The 18,473-nt window shown below is 39.0% G+C and overlaps 1 protein-coding gene across 2 annotated transcripts in view; it reads left to right on the top strand.

Annotated features, from left to right (window-relative positions):
* The first annotated feature begins 1,513 nt into the window (after positions 1 to 1,513).
* Positions 1,514 to 18,473, top strand: part of CYRIB (CYFIP related Rac1 interactor B) — a 42,420-nt gene continuing 25,460 nt past the window's right edge. The window contains exons 1-2 of one of the 2 annotated variants that reach the window (XM_062491719.1): positions 1,514 to 1,554; positions 13,175 to 13,211. The gene's annotated coding sequence lies outside the window, so the exon portion shown is untranslated. Of the gene's footprint in view, positions 1,555 to 13,174; positions 13,212 to 18,473 lie in introns of those variants that run through there. The other variant, XM_062491738.1, reaches the window with a different exon arrangement.

Raw genomic sequence — 18,473 nt, 5'->3', positions numbered from 1 at the left:
TTCTTTTTTTTTGGTTTTGCTTTTCAACTGTCTGTTGCAATTGTTTGCTTTGATGTAGTTGTGAATAGGATCCCTTGGTTTTATTTGGCCATTATATTTTTCTTAGTATCTCAGAGTCTTTGACTTCTTTTCTCCTAGCTGTGCTCTTCTGGCTGCATGTTTTTCTTTTGCAGAGAGGGCAGGAGGCAATGGGTGCCATCTTTTGATGGTAGTTTTCACTGTGACTAAAATCATTCCCCAGCCTCAATATTTTATAACTCTTCCTTCCACCCTTCCCAAGCTGGGAAAAATCAGTAATTTTATGGTATTTGAGATTAAAAATTTAACTGCAAAGCAACATTTTTGTTAAATGCTTGTTAATCAGGATTACCTGATGTAAGAGGAACTGCTGATAGTTAATTAAATACAATTTAACACTATTTCATGCCTCTTCAGCTGGATTTGAAATGACATGACAGGGATTTTATATTTCTAAACCAAGTTTGTGCTAAAAACAAACATGTTGTAGAATATGCTTGACTTTGCTTTAAGAAGCAGAAAGAGCATTGGAGGACAAAATAGGAAGATCACTCTTTAAAAGAAACTGAGATGTGAGATACTAAAAAGAAGGATTCTGGTTCCAGGAACACCTGAAGCAGGAGCAGCAGTGGTTTTACTGGAAGCAGGTTAAGTGACAACACTCAGGTATTAAAATTAACTTAAATCCTTGAAAGAGAAGCAGTGCCTACAAAACCCCAAAGGGAAAGACTTATGAATCTTTCACCAGAACAGAAAGGTGCCAGTTCTGGGCAGTTCATCATCCAGTTACTGTACTAAAAAGGCAGGCTGCTTGCTATATAAATCTAAATGAGCTGAATTACCCTCCAAGTTCTTGCAATGGAATGTCAGTGCTGCATTTCCACAGGAAATGCTGTTTTGTCTGACCATACTAATACTGATTTTTCTAAAACAGGAACTTGGTTTTGAAGCAGAAAATCCTAATAATCCTAGGGAAGTTCAGATAGGTGGCATTTTTCTTTAACTGATGAAAACCGTAGCAATGAAGTATTTTTTCCTGTGTGCAATATATGTGGCACTGTAAATAAAGCTTGAACCGAGACCTAGTTTTTTCTGCTGCAATTATGTGTAACTTGGCTCCGTAATGCAGAGATGTAATGCTCTATTTTTTGTACTGTAACTATATGTAACTTAACTCGGTAATGCTGAGATGCAATGCTCTATTTCTGATGCTTGTGATCATGGCTAGCTAATATCCTTACTGACTAACTGAAGAGTTTGTAAGGATGCCTCTCTGTTTGCTTGTAATGTCACTTCTATAAAATCGCCCAGTGTTTTTGTTTCATTTGCATTCCTAAAGGATTATGTAGGTTCCTTGGCACTGCAGGATTAACTTTGATTTACCCCTGGCACTGGTTTATGTGATTGAAATACCATGTATTGTTTATGTTTAATGGGGTTCTTCTGTTTTTTTTCAGATTGTGAGGACAAGCTGCTGCATCAATAATCTGAAGAAGGCAGTTCTCTTTTAACACTGCAAGAAGATACTACTAACCGGTAAACACTTTTCTGGGTTTCTTTGCTTGTAGAATACTTCTTTGTTTTATATTTTGTTGTATATTTTTTTAATAATATTTTACGCCAAGGAGTACAAAGTATTTTGATCTGTTGAAAGCAAGAAGTAGTTAATACAGTATATTTTCTTTCTAACTGTCTTTAGCTCACCAGACAAAAGACTCAGTAGCAGTGGATAATGTGTGGGTATTTAAATTGGAATACAAATTGATAAAATTCCTGCTCTCTCAATAGGAGGAAAAAGACTGGGGTTTTTTTGTTTGGTTGGTTTTTTTTCCTGTAATGGCAGGTTAGAGTTAGTCTGTTTGCCTTTTTAGCTGAGACAAATACAATGTGTCTGTACTGTGTCCTATATAAATACTATTTGAAGTGTGATAGTGCAAACAGTGAAACTTCAAATATAGTGCTGCAAAGTCTGGAGAGAGAAAAAAGGAAGCCTTAACAGAAGTCCAAATGCTTTGGAAGATGCCATTAATGTGCTTGTAGTTATTCAATGGATGTTTGTTGAGGCCTAATTTTCACTCAGAATAATGTATGATGATAAAGCTAAGGATGTCTTGTGATTCCCAGACACACCAAGTCATGTACAGGCTGCTGTTAGGTACAGAACAATAATAGAATCATCATAAAGAGCCATGTCTACTTAACTTACGGGCTGGCAAACTGCTGTTAAGATGTTGAGCTACAGTGTTACACAGCAATTGCAAGGAAACCTGAGAATTTAGGACATTTGCATGTCTTGACATAGGTAAATCATATGCACATTGATAGGGGGTACCAGAGTTACAGCTCACTTCTCAGGTACTGAATGTTGTAGATGAAGTATCAGTTTTCCTCTGTAATTATACTTTACTATACACCTATAAAGCTTGGACCTTACCTTTCTGTTTACTGCTGCCTCTTGAGCTGCAGGGCTCGTTAAACTTGTGTCAAAAGAGGTTCTTAGCCCAAATGGGGTGATGTGGCTGGGTTCAAGGATGAACATGCAAAGAAACATATCCTGGCCAATAAGAAAACATTATGCTTTCATGACTTGAGGATTTACAGATGCTTTACTAATCTTCCCTTGCCAGTTAATTTGCCTAAATTTTATAAGCAGTCAAGGATAACTTTATAAAGTTCCTTTGTGTAGCTGTTGCAGAGAATATTAAAATGGTTTTGGTTTGGTTACTCTGCCAAACCCAGATTAATGATAGGAAAGTTTTGAGAGCTTATAGTAGTCAGCAATGTGCATCTGTCAGAATAACAGTAAAAACAAAGTTTGACTTTTTAAGTATTTTTTTTAACATAAAGATGACTTGCATAGTACAGCTATTTCTGAGTGATAATTTCAAGAGTTTTGTTGCCTGTAAAATTGCAGCTCCTGAAGCTATAATACATATGAGGCTCATTGCTAAATACTGGGTTTGAAAGTGCATGACCTTCAGCTTGCAGGAGGAAAAAACCTCTGGCATGTAGTATGCCACTATTTGAGGTACCAAGGCACTATTCATACATAATTTATGTACTACCAACATAAGTTTTGAACCACATTATAATTACCTGACAGTAAGTAACTTTTAGGGTAATACTTTGGGTTACTGGAGTGTATATGATGTGAATAAATAAACAAATTTAGTGTCTTTCACTAAATTTGGGTGCGTATCTTGCCATGTACAGAAGACTGAAAAGCTCATTAGTCTATGACTGAAGTCTTCTGTCTTTTTCCCTACTTTGGCTTCCTTTTCCAGCCCATCATCTCCCCATCTCTCTTGGAGAGAGAAGTTTAACAGGATGGCCATGCTGAGTGAAACTGGGTAGTTCTATGAAGTAGTTCTTTGTCTGCAGCTGTGGTAAAGTATTTGTCTTAATTCAGTATTTCCTTTAGGATCAGTAAGTCATTTTTAGCTTGGGGTAGTGCTTCACAAACTTGGTTTCACTGTTTTTCAGCAGTAATTTTGATTTGGGAAGACAGAAGCTGAGAGCCTGCTGAGCTCTACTTCATTTTAGACCTGACCCAGGTTCCCAGCTCAGGCCCCCAACTCTGGGACTGTGCTGAAAAGAGAATGTGACACATGGATGCTACATCCCTTGGGGCAGAATGTGTCCGAGTCTGGGTCTTGCATGACTGGTGCCATGATAAAAATTTTAACCCAGCTGCTCCTTGATGTGGTGCAGACTAGCCCAAAGAGTTGTAGATTATGTGCATGCCCATTTTATCCCGGTGGAGTTTCTTTTGTTTATGATGTTTCAACTGTCCATTATCAGAGACACTGAAGGATGAGTAACATTTCAGGGTGTGTCCTATTTTTCTTGTATTAGCTGTTCCTTTTCATTACACTAACTTAACTTGTATAGGATTGTTTTTCCACGGTATGAGTGGTTCCGAAAAGATCTTGGTAGTTGTCTTCTGTTTTCGCATATAATCTCTGATAATTATTCACTCTCATTTTAGTGTTATCTCTTACATGCAGCTTGAACTTGTCTGCATGCCTGAAGACTTTTTAAAATCTTTCCATGCAACTTAGAATTGTTCCCCTATAGTGATGATGGGGAGATGTTTTGAGCAAACTGATTAATGTGTTGTGAAGTTTCTGTTCCAGTACTGATACTGCACTGTGGGTGGATTAACAGGTTTTGCATTTATGCTAATTTTGATAAATAGGAAAACGCCTTCAGTATTATGTTTACAAAGTGGAAGCTAATGCATACCTGCCATTTTCTTATTAATTTTGTGAACTCTTCGTTGTGGCTTGTATAGCTCTTTTGAAAGTAACATTTGCCTGGCTGACACATCTTCAAATGTTTTGCTTCCTCTCGAGAAGAGTCTTTAAAACTTGTTCAGTAGCAATGTGAGTCTTTTTGTGCAAATCCCTTAATATGTGTTAAATTTAAAAAGAGCAGGAAAATTTGTTGTCCCCATACCTGTGTGCCTAAAAAAGGTTTGAAGTGAAGGATCTCATGCAGAAGAGGTACTGTATTTGAAGACCCTATTCCATGTGTTTACAGAATTCTGTTTGGTTTTGACTGGTGGGGAAGTTTATATAAAGTCGAGCATGCTGCAAGAAATATAAAGCTAGGTTCTGTTTTGTTTTGCTTAGTGCTAAATGTTTTCTCCATTAAACAAGGAAAAAGGTTTTGTAAATGTGTAGCTTTTAATGGCTACTTTCAGAAGGGTTTGTTTGTTTGTTTGTTTGTTTGAGGAGACCAATGTTACCAATGTAGAAAGTGGTGACATGACAATGACTTCTAGAAGCTTTCAATGCAAAGCCCACCAGATACCAACAGCAGGGTAACGTGTGAACATCAGGGGTAAAAGAATAATCTGCCACAGTGATGTTATAATGAATGAATTAATATAAATACGTGAAGAAAAATTTTTTTCGGACAATTGAAACCACCTGTACTTCGCATTTGTGCCACAAGTTAAAAACAATGTACTTTGGGATTGTTGCTCTGAATATATTGTTGTAGGTTTGTCTGTAAATTCATCAGAGCCTCTTGAATTGATATCTCATCCATGTGAAAGGAGGTTTGTATAAATGGCTCTTAGTACATAGAGTTAAGTACTTGTTGTGATTTTGACATTCAAGATGGCGTGGTAGAAATTCTGATCATGATGCTGATACTCTACTAGCATGCATTTTTTTTTTGTATTAATGGTGGTGTCTAAGGCAAAAAAAGAGGAACAGCTGACTTATTTTAGGCTGAACTGAGCTGTCTTGTATTTATTTGTTGTATTTATCTTGGGGCTTGTTTAATGTGCTTCGCTGCAATAGCACAGGAATTGATTGAGGTGTTTGACGCTTTTATGCAATGCTGTGGTTTTTTAAGTTTTGTACTATGTACTATCAATGTAAATAAATGTGCCTATGCTGAGGAAACATAGTGTAGTATCTTTTTTTTCCACTTAGATGTAAAACAAGTTAAACCTTGAACAAGGATTGTAGTAATCTGCAAATGATCCATGACAAGATTTTTTTGCTGTAATCAAGTGGAATTCACTGTGGAGCCAAAATATCCTTCCTTTACTATGGAAGGATACTATGTAGTATTCCCACTGCAACAGTTAATACAACAGTTTACAAATAAGTGAGTTTTGAATTTGGTTTAAAGGCTTATTTAGTAAACTGTACTCTGCTTGAGCCTTCACCCGTGCTGATCTGTTTATGAAGGTAAAGCTGCTATTTTTCTTTACCTGTAAATAGTTGCTCAGGACAGCATGAACTGTTTAATTCTGTTTGTCCAATGAGCCTTCAAATCAAAGGCATTAATTTAAGGGTTGTTTTGACTTTTTGAAAAGTCACTTTTAAACAGGGCAGCAAAATATGTAAACTTTTCTCATCAGAAAGACATTTGACCTGAAAAGCTATACTTGTTGAGATGGATGACTGGATGTTCATATTAAGTTTTATGTGGTCTGTTCTATTAGGTGAATATTGGACGTTCCTTATTTCGTGTCTTGACTTAAGAGAAGAACTCTTAAATACTTGTTAAAGGATAATTCTAGGTTTTGTGGAGGGATGGTTGTTTTTTTGTTTTTTATTTGTTTTGGTTTTTTTTAAACTTTGTGGGCACTTGAACTACAGACATACAGTACTTCATCCTTGTTAGTGTTCAGCTTACTGCTCAACTACATAACTGCAGTTTTATTATTTAGAATCATAGAATACCTCAAGTTGGAAAGAACTCACACAGGTCATCCAGTTCAGCTCTCTGCTCCTTGCAGGATTCCCTACCACTAAATCATATGACTTAAGGAGTGTTGGGACAATGCTCTTGAACTCTGTCAGGCTTGGTGCCATGACCACTTCCCTGGGGAGCCTGTTTAGTGACCAGACACCCCCTCAGTGAAGAAGGTTCCCTTAATGTCCCATCTCAATTTCCTCTGATGCAGATTGCCTCCTTTTAGGTGATCATGGAATTGAGAAATTCTTGAAAAGAAATAGTGTGCAGCTGTTGAGACTCAGTGCCATTAAATTGCAATGCAGGAATTAAGACCTTGTTTTATAGCTCCTGGGTTTTTTTTGGTTTATTTTCCTGTCTGTTGGACAAAGCTGTTGAATAGACACAGCAGTCCCTAGGAGCTGAACCTGGACATTCCCATGTTACCTCTCTCATGTTTGTTACTCTATATTCTGTAATTTTTGTATGTTTTTCCATCTCACATATTGCCCAATAAACATTTAAGATCCCAGGTTAAAATAGCATGGTTAGATTCTTCCTTTCTGGACAGCTAATGATTGTTACAATTGCTTTTAGTATTCTAATCACACATCTTTTTTTCTGGAATAATTTCAAAACTGTATTACTGCAATGTACAACTGATTGGAAAAGCTTCTTCATACCCTGCCCTCTTCTGTTTTTCAGTTGTACTGCGACAATTATTGCAAATCTTTGTGTATGTAGGTGGAGCTCACAGAGCTCCTGGACTACGGGTGAGGCACTCTCAAGAGTGTCAGTGCTCTGTGATAGTTTCTCTGGTGGGAGCAGAGCTCCTCTATCCTCCTTTACAGAAATTGCTGCTTGTCCCAAGGCTCTCCTGGAGTCACCTTTGGCAAGTCCTGTAACTCATCCACACTCCTTTTGTGGATGAGTTACAATTGAAAGCAGCTGCCTCTGCTGAGGTCTGTGTAGTGGGGCAGCACTGGGGACCCTGGGGGAAGGAGTTGAAGTGAGCTGCCTGACTGTTACCTAGAAACTGCTCAGCCCTGAGCCTGTGGCAAAACTTACTGCCCTGGCGTCCATTGGAAGGGCTTTTCAGGCTTTTCAAAATCTAAACCTTGTACTTAGCAATCTGAAATAAACACATCCATTGTCTCTGAGCAGCAGAGATGCTGGATGGGATATTTCCATAGCTGTAGCATAATCAACTTGGGTCTAAGTTCATCTTAAAGTTTTACCTATCAGAGGGGTAACTAAGGCTTCAGCTTGCAAGTTTTGATACTGTTGATGAACAGCTGATAGTTAAAACTCACTAAAAAGCAGTAAAAAGATCTTTTAGGTAGTAAATGACTAACTCTTCTTGTGGCTGTGGGGATTTATTTTTTTTTTATTTTTTTTTTCCTGTAGTAGAAGTTCCTTGCTGTTCATATGACCTGGTACAGTCCTGAGGAAGTGTTGTTTCTTTTTTTTTCACCCTGACAGTAGAAATCTAGATTATAAGGAATAAGGACTCCTCTGTTCAAGCTCTAGGGAAATAGGACTGTGGGTCTTGGCATTGCTCAGAGCTGCTCCTGCACTACTAACAGTGTGAATGGGAAAGCCCTGCTGACCTTTCCTTGTCTTACTGTTTGTGCTGTGCAAGTGGATGAACACTGCTGCAAACTTCCTGGGACAGGGCATGGTTTCATTTCTGTTTTGACTGTATTGAGCCAGAACTGTCTGGTTAAGCTCTGTCATATTCCTCATAAATTACGTCATCTGTATATCTTAGATAAATAAGCTGTTGGATCACTTGGGTGGTATTCAGGAACACTTCACAGCTGGGTGTTAACAGCATAACAAAGGAAGCATCTACTGTGGAAAACAGCAATGCCAGGTATTCAGGGGCAAGTTAAATGTACAATGGAGAGCAAATGCCAATATCATTTAAAGGTGTAGGGCTGACATCCCATATCTCTTTCTATTTTAGGAATATTTTAGTAGTTTCTTTGAGGAGTGAAAGCCTGAATTCTAGAGGGTTCATAAAAATTCTGCTCTGTTTTATATCCAGTACCAACTCACTTCAGGATTTATGAAAGTTCAAAAGAAATACAGGAGATAATATGTTACCAGAAGTAGAAAGTTCAGTTGTTTGAGTAATTGACTATTAGACACAGGAATTGCTTTAATAATTCTTGCAGGCTTTTTTTTTTTTTTAGTAAAACCAGAATCTATCCATGTTTCTTGGACTAAAGTACCGCAGCTCTACCCCCTAATCCCCTACCAAAAAAAGCCATCACAAACAAGAACCCAACTCTAAATTAAACAACTAAAGAATATGTATCAAATACAATAAATACATTTTTATGCTGAATACTACGTTTGTGTGAATATCCTCTTCTGCCATGGAAGCTTTTAGTTTTCCCTTTTCTTAAGTTGTTGGAAAGGATTTATGTATAAAGCCTTGTGTCTCTCCTGTTGGTCTATAATGGAGCATCTAAATTTTTCTGAAAGCTTTCAAGGAGTCTTTTAGGCTGGAACAGATGTGGAAGGTCAAGTCCAAGCATTATCCACCACTGCCAAGTCCACAACAATATAATATGATACATTAATTACAAAAGGTACTGGAAAAAAGAAAACACCTTGAAACTAAGATGGTATGAAGTGAAGCTGCTATGCAACAGAAAAAGTTTAAAGATAATGTATCCTGTGAAAGTGTAATAATTAGGGAAAATTAAATAAGCTTGAAAAATTGTAATTGAACACTGATACATTCACAGTCCATTTCCATCATTAAATTACAAATTTAAAACATAGTTGTGAGTGTAGCAAGTAATATTAGGTACTGTGGCAGCTTTGAGAAATTGTGCAGGATATGGAAAGATTTAATATAATACGTGGACTTCTAAGATGTAATTTTGCCTCGCCAAAATAAAGGAAAATGAATGGAGAAGAAAGATTTGAGCTGGAGCTTTACAGTCAGAAGTCAAAAAAGAGGTTTTATAGCAGGCAACCAGTACATTTGTTCTTTGTGAAGAGCTGAGGTCACTTTGCAGTAGTGGTAGCCTGCTTTGCTAATCTTAGTCTCATATCCAATTGCCATACAGATATAGAAGAATCTTTGTCTACAGTCACTGATATTAAACACCAGAGTTCACATCCATTTAGCATTGAACCATGGGTTCATCTGCAGATGCCCTGAAACTCCCTTTGAAACATGATCTTAGTAATGAATTATTTTTTTATAGCTTAGACATCTGTTATTGTTACTGAAGTAAAAATCAAATTTTATTACTAAACATTTCTTAGTTTTCTCTTTTTATTACCCACAAGATGTGGAATGTATTTGACTTGCAGTTCTGTTTTGGACTAGGCTTGTCTTTTATGTTTTAGTGTGTGCTTCTAAGGGTAACAAGTTTTTTAGAGCTGTCTCTGCAAACTTTTTATTTCAAGTCTGAAACTGAACCAAAATTGCCAGGGCAGGTAGTCTTTGAGTTAGATCCTGTTATTTTCCATATGCAAGGGCTGTTAAGATTCATGAACTGATCATCTGTGCCATGGTCCACAGCTGGTTCACGTGGATTTCAAGTTGGTGATGCTTATCAAGAGGAGTCCTAGAGCAAGCTTGAACTGCAAACTAGGTATTTAAACATTTGCTCTGTCAAAGTAGCAGTCTGTTGTGTTTTGAAAACAACTTTAGTCTGGGTGCCAAGTATTTCACATAGAGTACATGAATCCCATGCAAACTTTTGCTAGTAAGTGTTGTAAGCTTTGTGAAGTTAATACTTTCTGAAGTTCCCTGATGAGCTGAGATGCCAGGTGAGTACACAGAAAGTAATTTAGATTCGTGGTGCAAAGTTGTTGTTAATTATTTCTTACCACTCAGTGTTTTCAGTTTTTAATAGGCAGAAGAACCTGAGTGTTGGAAAGCCTGAAAAATCACCATTCTTGTAGCAAATCATGACTGACAGTCACTGACAAGTCTATGCCTGAGTGTAGAGGCTTCTTAATCAGTTCAGCCAGAGTTGGGCAGAAGACAGTGGTTTCATACTGTTAAGTTAATGGTTAGCTGTTCTCATGTGACATCTGTTTTCACATATTGCTGAAATAAGCAGCATCAGTTCAATATGAGGTGGATGCCCAAAGCACAGGGCTTACTCAGTGGTTAGCCAGTTTTCATTGGGCTTTTTTTTTCTCCAGTTTCGTTACTCACAATGATGCCAAGTTTACTTACTGCATCTTTTTTATCTGGGTACCATTTGGCTTGTCAACTACAGGCTTTTCCTCTGACAGACTGAATGAGGCTTGATTTTGTTTCTGTTATGCTGCAGTTTAGATGATTCACTGTCCCTCTCTGATGGGTCTAGACAGTTTTCCATTTTGGTTCTTCAACTGTTGTGGCAATTCTTCGAATTTCTGTTGTAGTTGGCTTGAGATATTGGTGTATGCTTTGGCTTATTTCTGTTGTGGTGAAGTTAGGCTGCAACAAGGGAAGGGATTGCGTGTCTAAATGAGATCCCTGGGATGGAATGCATTAATCTTTCTTCTCTTGGACTTCATAAGCTGTAACCCATTCAGCAAAGTTAATTTTCCTGCCCAGAACTTTTTTTGTCTTTAATGTAACATTAAGCATTTGACTACCTCAGAATCACAAGGAATTGAAAAATGCTGGGTCTGAATTATTCAATTTTCACTACCTATTAATTTGTATAATTTGCATGTCTCATCTTGTGCCTATTTGTGGTATTTTCTATAGTAATCCACAGATCTAAATTTGAGTATAAGTCAAAAGGAAGCTCAGAGGTTTTGCAGATCTTTTATCGCAGCATGAAAACCCAAGTAGTGCACTTTGAACCTGAGAGTTGTTCATTTAGAAACCCTTTTGTCTGAATTAAGGTGTATCCAAAGTGCAAAAATTAATTCTGTAAAGAATCCGTTACACCAATCATTTCACATGTGTCTTTTTTAACGCATCTTTGCTGATGCTAGTCCCTGACTAGAGATCAGCAAGTCAATATCTTATCCATTTAGGCAGCGCTTTATTATATTGCTCAGTGCTAACCTCTAAATTTTAAAATACCGTGATGTGAAGTCAGATTATGCAAAAAAATCGAATACCTATCAGCTTGCCACTATAAACTAAGTGACAGCATCAGTAGTACTCAATGTGAGCTGTTTGGGTCAAAGGCTTGTTCATAAGTACTGAAGGATAGGAAACCAGTTAATGGATTCCTGTGCTAACATCTCTCTGCATGTTATTGATGGGAGTCCAACTGATCTATAATTCTCAGCTTTCCTGGCTGCTTCCCTTTTGCTTAATGGTTTTGCTTCTCTCCTCCTGCCTTCATTACCACAAGAGTCCTATAAGGCTTTGTTAATTATTAACTTCCACTCATTCATTGAAGCCTTTAGGACAAGCCACCTGAGCATCAGCACTTTGTTCTTGCAGGTGGTAAGTGCTTGTGTCTATGCATTGTGTCCAGAAAGATGGAAAGAGCTGAGCAATGCTCAGTTTTGAGGTTTTTTTTTTTACCTAATAATTCTATCAGCTGGAAATATGGGTATTTCTGTAGTAATGAACTAGTACCATTAGAGGACAAGTTTTTTTTAAAGTCCCTAGACTAGCTGCTACAGTGGTCTTTTTTTCTTTCATTTTCAGATTTATTCCTATAGTCTGCTCATTCTAATGAATTTAGGCTTCTTGTTTTTATTTACAGCTCAGTCCTATCTGACTTTTCTTTCACTCTTTTCCAGGAAATTAGTTTCTTACCGTAGTGTTGGGTCACACTTTAGTTTCAGTTTCTTTTTGCAATGTCTGTTGTGTTCAGCCCTGACCTGCATGGGACCAGCGATTTCCAGGGTTTTATTTTTGATGTGCTGTCTCAAAGCACAAACTGAGCAGTCTCAAGCATGACTTGAGAAGGGGAAAAAAACCCAACCATATTTAAAATATGCCTAATGGGAGTGGATGTGTTTGAGGGAATTGCAGCAGCTCCTACAAAGACAGTGCTGTTAACCATGTTTTTGTCCTGAAGTACTGACTGTTGCTTATTCCTGAGAAAGGGGAAGCTGGAGTCAATGGGTAAAGGCAAAAGCAGCTGGTAACCAAACTTAAGCCTGGTCAAGGGGAAAACTTCTTTGAGGGAGATGCATGCACAGGAAATTTCTACAGTTGTTACTGTGTCTGATGGTCATCTTTTTACTTATGTTCAGTTCTCTGGGCTGTGAAGAGTCATTCTCACTATTGTCTCCACTCTGCTTCCTGCCTGTGCTGCTGTATATCTTCAGAGCCTTCCCTAGTTAATGTTACACTATTACTTCCTGTGAAGCTTTGAGTTACTGTAATACTCCATATCTTCTCCTTTAAACTGTACTATTAACATAATTGTTTCACCATGTTAGGGTAGTGGTAGTGATGTGTACAGCACACTGAGGCTGTCCAAGAACACTAGTTTTCTTTGTTAAGCAAATGGTTTTCAGTGGTGACTTGAAAATGCCTTCTCTGGAGGTCAGCATGCAAGCCTTGAATTTTTTCAAGAGCACATTTGTGTGGTTGGATTAGAATCTTGTGTGATTTTCTTGTTCAAGTAATGTGAAATGCAAGCAGAACAGTTTGCCACTGGTATTGCAGCTTTGACTCTTTAGTGACTAAATATATTCTGGAATATGTGTGTTTATGAATTATATAATACGGCTGCCTTTTTCCCTGGAAGCACATTCATCACCAAATAATGGCATCCCCTATTTATTTGTATGCCTAGAGATAAAACACCGTTCTGAATTACATTTTCTTGGGATATTGTTTAGAAGTCCCAGTGGTGTATGGATCCAGGACTATGTTTATGAAGTAGATACACAAGAACAGTATGTCTGGAACAGATGTGTGTTTGCTTTTCCAAGGTCACATTGCATTGCATTTAAGACTTTTGGTGTAAAAGAATTAATTTCCATAATCTCTTTTTTTTTTCTTTCAAAACAGACTGGAGGCCAAGAACAGAGTGCAGCACTGGCTGTAGGTAAGAATTGAAACTTAACTTGCTTGAAAACCACTGACAAATAAGCAAAACTGTAGTAGGTTAAAGGACAGAAAATGGGACTCTTTCGCTATTAGTAATTTTTGCTCCAAGAACTTGTTTTTCCTCTTTTCCTTCAACAACTCGTGAAATTCGTGGTGTTTTCTGATCCCTGACTGAATTTATGCCTGTTTAAAGATGCTAAACCAGGCTGCAAGGGTTTGGTTTTTGCTTGCACAGGGCCTCACCACACAGCCTGGAGAGGCAGATTTTGAAAACTCTTCACCAGAGTGATGTGAAGTCCCATTACTTCAAAGAAGGCATTTCCATTATGCACAAAGTTAAAATGGTTTGGCCACTTGTGTGAACTTATCCTAGAATACTGTGCAACTTCTTGAACTATTTGAATGAAGAGATAATATTTTCTCTCTGTCTCTTTAGTAAAGCTACTGTGTAGCTGAACCAGATCCCTTATGCCAGAAACCAGTGCTCTGAACCCGCTTGTGAGACTGAAGAGGTAGCACATGCTCATGTGAAGGTGTTTTATAACCTCCTGCTTGTCATCTAAGCTACTGCACAGAGTGTCTGTGTTATACTTCATGTTTATTGTGCTTTGCCAGCGCAGTTATTAATCTTCTGTCATGTTGGAAAGGTAATGGCACCAAACGTGAAGTAGGCTTTCTTTTTCTTCTGTTTTTGATTAATCATCAAAAAGCCTTTGAATTCTCAGGAGCTGGTTAAATGGACTTGTGGGTTAATCCAGGCTCGATGGCCAGGTGCTCACCAAAGCCAGTCTGTCACTCCCTTTTCAGTTGGAGAAGGGAGACAAAATACAACACAAGGCTCATGGATTGAGATGGGTAGGGAGGGATCATTCACCAGTTACTGTCACGGGCAAAACAGACTCAGCTTAGGAAAATTAGTTGAATTTATTACCATTTGAATCAGAACTCTGTCCGCCCACCCCTCTTCCCTTACTAGGCTTAACTTTATCCCCAGTTCTGTACCTTACCCCTCCCTGCTCAGTCAGGGGAGATGGGGAATGGGGGTTACAGTCAGTTCATCACAGGTGGTTGCTGCTGTTGCTGCTTCCTCCTCAGGGAGAGGAGCCCTTCCCTGCTCCAGTGTGGGGTGTCCCTCCTACAGGACACAGTCCTCCAGAACCTTTTCCAACATGAGTCCTTCCCAAGGGCTACAGTTCTTCAAAATCTGCTCCAGTGTTGGTCCCTTCCATGGGGTGCATTCCTGCAGGAGCAGGCTGCTCCAGTGTGGATCCCCCACAGGGCCACAGGTCCTGATAGGAGCCTGTTCCACCATGGGCTTCCCACAGGGTCACAGCCTTCTTTGGGCATCCACTTGCTCTGGTGCAGGATCCTCCAGAGGCTGCAGGTGGATCTCTGCATCCCTGTGGTCCTCCATGGGCTGCAGGCACAGGTGCCTCACCATGGACAGCACCACAGGCTGCAGAGGAATCTCTGCTGCAGTGTCAGGATCACCTCCTCCCTCCTCCTCTTCACTGGTCCAGGTTGTCTGCACTGTATTCTTGGTGTCTCTCATATATTTTCACTTTTCTCTGTCCACAATTAATTCTGTGCCATAACTCTTTTTTTCTTCTTGAATGCATTATCCCAGAGGCGCTGTCACCCCCAGTGATGGGCTGGGCTTTGGCTAGTGGTGTGCCCATCCTGGAGCTGGCTAGCATTGGCTCTGTCAAACATGAGGGAAGCTTCTGGCAGCTTCCCACAGAAGTCCTCCACAGAGCTCCCCTGCCACCACAACCTTGCCACATAAAACCAATACAATTTGTTACCAATTTTTTCAACAAGAGAAGAAAATATTTTCTACTGCAGTGTTCAAAACTGCTTGAATCTTCCACTCAGAAGATTAGGAATATATGGCATATAGATGTGTTACTAAAGTGATTCTCTTTATTTTAGTGCATAATTCATGTTTTAAAGTACTTTGCAGAATTGCAGGTTTTGATGAACTGTCACATTTTTGTCATTCTTAGGAGAGTTTATGCTATTGCTGGTTCAGGCCCACAGTCCTTGCTTATTGACTTGTGTCTCTGGGTTAAGGAATGAGTCTAGGAACTGAGCAATCATACAGCAATATTTTCTAAATCTTTAATAAATTAATGGAAAAACATCCAGTGATAGCAGCAGTAGTACCTTTTTCTTTTAATAGCTTTCACTTACTAAGTCCTTGAGGGTGTCGTTAAAGCTGTAGTTGGAATCAGTGCAGACTTTTAATTTAACAGCATTGTGTGCATTTGCAAATTATACATTTATAAAAGTCACTAAAGTGACTCATACTACGTGTCCATCTAGGCAAGTGTGGGGGCTCTGGGATCACCATCTTTCTTCCCTCCACATGTGTGCACCTGATTTTGCACATCCTTTCACACCTTCCATTTATTCCTCTACTAGAGCAGTGCTACTTCTGCTCAGGAAGGTGAGAGTTATCCAGAAAAGCTAGGAAAACTCAGGGTGCATTGCTGGAAATGATACTGCCTGCAGGAAGAAGAATGCTGTCCAGCAAACAACTGCAGCACATGGCAAATAACTTCTATTTCTTTTAAAGAAAATGTGAACCAACAATGTTTCAGGTATTGAAGGGAGAATGTTTGTAAGTCAAGGTGGTGTCATGCCCACTTCAGCAGAAGCTGGGATGTCAGACTCCTGATCCTTTCAACTTCTCCACCTATGCCAAGACAAAGTTAGCTGCCAGATGCTTGACAGCATCATGAATCATCAGGGAATCACCAGTGTTCAGAGTTGGGAGGGACTGATAAACTCTACCCAAGCAACATGTAAAGTAGAGAACTGGAGACTATGGAAAAGTTTGGTTAAGATTTAAAGAATGGGACAAACTGACCTAGATATTGCTGTTGATTAAGGTTAAAACTTGAAAAAAAGCTTAATGTTCAGTAAAACCTGAACTTTTGTGTGAGCAGGTGCTTAAGGAATAGTAAGAACAGGGACACCATGCATTTGTGGTTCTTCTAGTATGTATTTTCAGATGAAATATTTTTCAGAGCCAGATGTGGTTATTAAATGTGTTCAGTATCCCTAATGTCTTTCCATTCTGCCCATGTACCTGGTTTTTCCCAGGAACTGCTGCAAACTTCTTGTGAGAGGAGATGAGATGGACCTGTAGAGTTCACAGATGGACCACTGCAGACAATCATAACTCTGCATGATATTTTGTATCTTTGTTACTGTTCTTAATGGATTTCAGGTTGTATGATATCACTGAATAATAGCAAATGTTTCTCCGTATTTCCAACAGATGGATGAGAATGAATTATCTTATCTTAGCCTTACTGGGTACCTTTACATTGATTTTAAGATTAAAATAAAGTTTGAGATGATGGGAGAAATGGAATATGGGATAAAAAATTGTCCTGTTTGCACAGCTTGAGAAATCTGGACCAGTGGGGTCAGGTGGTTTTTTTTTTTTGTTTGTTTGTTTTTTGTTGTTTTGTTGTTTTTGTTGTTGTTTGGGGGTTTTTTTGTTTGTTTGTTTAGTTGGGATTTTTTTAGCACTTGTTTTCCAAAAAGAAAAACTATCCAGGTTCAGTAAAATACTTGGTGGTATGTCTTTTGAGGGGATTTGAAGAAGTAATTGGATGTAACAAAGATGGCTCTAGATCCCTGATCTTGCAAGAAATCGTTTTTGAAACTTCAGATAAATAAAATACCATGTAGAGACCAGTTTTATCCTTCTGCCATGCCTAGTGCCTGTCTGTTTGTTACTGTTTCTAAAAACAGATGGGATGGGAAGGAGCATCATCCTGCTACTCCTCCTCTGTTGTACCATCATCATCTTGATGTGCTTCATTAGCCTTCTGTATCCTGCAAACATACTGTCTGACTGTGTCTCAGTAAAAGGCAAGTCCACAGAGTAATCAGAAAGCTGTCCTGAAATATAGAAACCTGCCCTTCCAGCTCCATGATTTGGAAGGCCATAAGCCTTCATTTCCTCCTTGATATTTCAGAGCTGCTGTGTCACTGAACTGAATTCTCAGGTGGACAGTCAGTGTCAGATTCATAAGCACAAGGTTTGTGGTTTAGTACTGTGCATTGCAGTAGGAGTCCCTTGAGATGGAACGTGTTAATGGCTATTTATATCCATCAGTTTGATGATGAGATAATTTGTCATTACATCATTAGTGCGGAATTGCAAGCCAAGGCATTGAAGGGATGCAACATTTTTGGAACTAAACTCAGAGAAAACATTTTACCTGAGTGTTGTAGAGGGATGTGGGCGCTTGTACTCCTTGTCCTGGTGCATTAGATGGCAGCAGTGCCAAGGCTGTGGGATCCTCAGTGCAGCTTCATCCAGCTGTGATGATGAGACGCGTGGCAATCTGGTAGACGGGAATTCAGCTTCTCTGGAAGAAAACCATTTCAAAATCAAACTAGGCTGGAAGAGGAGTGCTGTTTCATGTGTGAAATACCAACTAAAACATGGCACACCAGGTGGACTAGTTAGGAACTGAAAACATACTACTTTTTGAGCATTTATATGAAGCTTGCAGGTTTGGTTTAGGGCTTTTTTTATTTGTGGTTGGGGTTTTGTTATTTTTTTTTTTCTTTGTGCAGAGGTGATTGGTAGGAGAAGGACTTAAAATACAAATTATTGTTGGGTTTAGTTTTTTTTGGAGATGAGAGCTTGAGGGTTCTTAAATTATAGGCTGACATCCTGGAAATATGAAACTTTCTTAGTAATGCGGTAGTATAGCCCAGTTCTAAAGGCATGCCGTCTTTCATAGAGTGAGCAGCTTTTCCCTAAAAGAATAAAAAAAGTGTAGACCTGCCGCAGCTCTTACTAAATGGCTTTTTTTTTTTTTTTTTTTTTTTTTTTTTTTGTATCTTTGCGTACCTGATAGAAACGTTCCCGGTTTACTTTGAACAAAGGCAAAGGTGGAGGTCAGGCAGCGTTTCCAGGATCCCGGCGGTGCTGCGTGCAGGGTTCGGGCACGGCTGGTTCCGAGCTCCGTGGGACGCTGCCCGCGCCTTCCCTGTCCCTGGAATATCCCGCGGTAGCGCAGCGGCCTCTGTTGGGAAATCGCAGCGCTGCAGGACAAAGCCGAGTGGAAATTGCCTTCCCTGAACTGTGGCTGCAACGTAATGGAATTTAAAAGAGCGTTTTGCAGAATTAAGTTAAAGCATGTTGGGCCTGTGTCCTTTTGAAAAAGGAAAGCATAATAATTATTTTTAACCCCAGATGCACGCTTGGAAAAATTGTGCAGTTCCTTGT

This window comes from Cinclus cinclus, chromosome 1 (assembly GCF_963662255.1).
Source record: "Cinclus cinclus chromosome 1, bCinCin1.1, whole genome shotgun sequence".
In the NCBI taxonomy this organism is placed as follows: domain Eukaryota; kingdom Metazoa; phylum Chordata; class Aves; order Passeriformes; family Cinclidae; genus Cinclus; species Cinclus cinclus.
Note: the sequence above shows the minus strand (reverse complement) of the source record. Positions and strands in the feature narration are given on the sequence as shown.